Source organism: Plectropomus leopardus, chromosome 21, assembly GCF_026936395.1.
Source record: "Plectropomus leopardus strain MGB_pleo_1.0 chromosome 21, ASM2693639v1, whole genome shotgun sequence".
Lineage (NCBI taxonomy): Eukaryota > Metazoa > Chordata > Actinopteri > Perciformes > Serranidae > Plectropomus > Plectropomus leopardus.
The window spans coordinates 22,904,304-22,907,291 of NC_142196.1; positions in this window are offsets into that span (position 1 = coordinate 22,904,304).

Sequence of the window (2,988 nt, forward strand, 5' to 3'; positions counted from 1 at the left end):
AATAATCAAGCCCGCAAATACATATTGTGAGGCTTCTGTTTTTCATTCAAACACCACCAAAATTGAAACAGCACTTTAAATGTGTTATTAGAATAATAAATAATAAATAAATATTTTATAAATGTTTAACCTGCATCTGCATTAAAGTGATAAATAAGATTTTTCAACTCATTTCTGGTAAAAAACATAATTATACACAAATTGGTTAACACTTTGATACAACTAGGGAATATATGCAGAGCATTATGTGGCTGTTATAAATCAAGAAAAATAAATGATAAAGCACCCCAGTTTGTTATATTTGATACAGTTTTGTATGAAAAAAGTTCAAACTCACAAACTAACACAGGATGTAAGATTTTTTAAAAATCTGTAAGTTTTAAAAAAATATGATATGATATGATATGAAAAAATACAAAATATGATCTTTTTTGTTATTTTCTGTTCACATTACAAAAACATAATCACACATGCACACACACAAAACCACTTTGCACACCTGTTACATGGAGTGACTTTTGGAAGCAAGGACGTGGTGACACCTCGTGGTTACATTTGTGCATGTGCGAGACCTAAAAGGTGCATGGGTGCACGGTGTACGTGTGTGTCCCATGCATCATCAGTAAATGTGACAGAGTGCTTACTGCTGTAGCAAGTAAGTGCAGAGTGAGCGTCCAGGGAGTCCAGGGATCACACTGAGCAATCGAACCACAATGCACCGCAGCTGCGATCAATTTAGGAAGCGAGAGAGTGAGTGAGGGAGACAGGGGGGTGGAGAGGGGAGGCAGCCTGGAGGTCCCATAATGGAAAGGTCACAGGTTTGATCCCTGAGGAAGCAGAGACAGGACTTCCATTAGAGAAAGGAGTCCTGCACTTTTTGAACCTGTCACTCTGCTCACACGCTGTTCGGAGGATGTTTGGTGACTAATAGCGAGTTTTAGTTAAAACGGTTTGAACTCTGGTCCTTACTTCCTGAAAAATGTGCGTTTGACCATTGCAATTAAAACTTCCAAAGTGAAATTAGCAGAAACATGCTGCAATCAAGAATAAATGTGTTTGTTTGTTGTTTTTTCCTGTCATATTCAGAGTGAAAATGCAGATGTGAATATCTGGGTTTTATCTTCATTTCCACTTAAGTTTTCAAGGTTGTGTTCAGTAATGTTGGCCAAAAACTGTTTTATTCAGAAAATAATAAATCAAATAATAACTGCTGTCAAAGAAATGGTAAATATTAAAATAAATGTGTAAAACTCAGTGTCATAGTCTCCTCTGCCCTCATGTCTAAAGACTTTTTGGAAAAACTGGACCGATCTGAAATAGACTTTCAATTCAAAGAAGTTCCCAGTATTAGCTTCTCTGTCTTTCTTTTCACTCCAGTGAGTTTATTATTAAAAAAATGTTTTTTCAGAGTTTTGGGGATTTTATTTATTGTGACCTTACCTTCCTCTGCTGCCTTTCCCTTTTTTACCTCTCCACACACCTGCTCTGCATCAGCCTCGTTACTCCTTCCCTACATTGCCTGCAGTCATCTGTTACTGGGTCCACCTGCATCACACTACATGACTCCCAAAAGTGTTATCCATCAAGAAACTTTTGTAACTATTTGCATTTTTGTGTACGCTACCTTATTGTAAAGTGTTACAATTATTCAAATTTTTAAAAATATTATATATGAACGAAAATATTAAATGTAAAAAAATAAGTGGTCAAAAGTCATTTTTTAGTAACTTATATGAGCAACTCTTCACTGTTAACTTTGTTTATATTAATCATAATTTAGATATCTGTTATTGATATTTTAACACATAAATACATAAATCTGTATTGTACTTTGTACTCAGTGCTGCTGCTCAGCTTCTCTCTGTATAAATAAATCTTTCTTATCATTGTTTTTCAGTGTTATCAGACCATTACATGGCCATTACCACAGTCATTATCACTACCATTATAATCCTTCAGACGGGGAGAATTGCACCTGCCAGCAGTCCAGAAGGTGCATATCCAATGTCATGAAATGGTTACAGTTTTGTTCATTTTAACTTTCAGTTTTGTTAGGTTTAGGCACTAATAGGGCATAGTAAGATTTAGGAAAAGATAGTCGTTAAAGTTAAAACAAGTATATTTTTAAATGTAATGTGATATTGCAGCTGCTGCACAGAAAAACTGTATAAATGAAGCTCTATCCAATCATCTCTTTTGAATGTTATCACCCCATTAAAATAGCTGTTATCAGTTATTATCACTATCATTATAATGGTATGGATGGGGAGAACTGCACCTACCAGCAGTCCAGAAGGTGCATAAAATAAATGTGTTTTTTACATGATATGACTTGATGTGATGAAATGTTATATAATTAACTTACACACGTCAGTTAAAACCAAAATTTTGGTTTTACATGGGACACAAACACTGTCCAAGGTCAAGTCCTACGTTTGTTTGACCCTTCTATCACACAACTTTTGCATTTACCCCTCAAAATGACCACAGCCAACAGAGGTCACTGCCTAACAAAAAATGTAGGGCCCTACTACCTGAAATGTATGCCTCCATTGACAGCTGATAATGGCCATTTAATGGGCTGATAACGTGAAGCAGGTGACCTTATCTGTCTTATCTGAATTTTTATTTCTTTTAGTTGGATTTAGCAGAATTCATTTTCTTTATCAGAATTGCGTAACTGACATCACTTGCTGTGCTGTATTTAACTGTTAAAAGCATATACAAATAAAAGCCATAGCCTTACTGGTTCTGTTTTCATATATTCATTAACTCACCTATTTATATACTCCATTATAAGTTAGCTTTGGTCTTCCATATTCCCTGCAGCAAGGGTTTTTCAAAGACTTCAAATTTTCCTTTGTGTTGTGTTTTTACAAAGACCATAACCGTATTGCATCATTTGTAAACTCATATAAAGATTGGGATTGAGAGGAGACTTTAATGTTAGCTTTGTTCATTTATGAAATACGCAAAGAACATAAATCA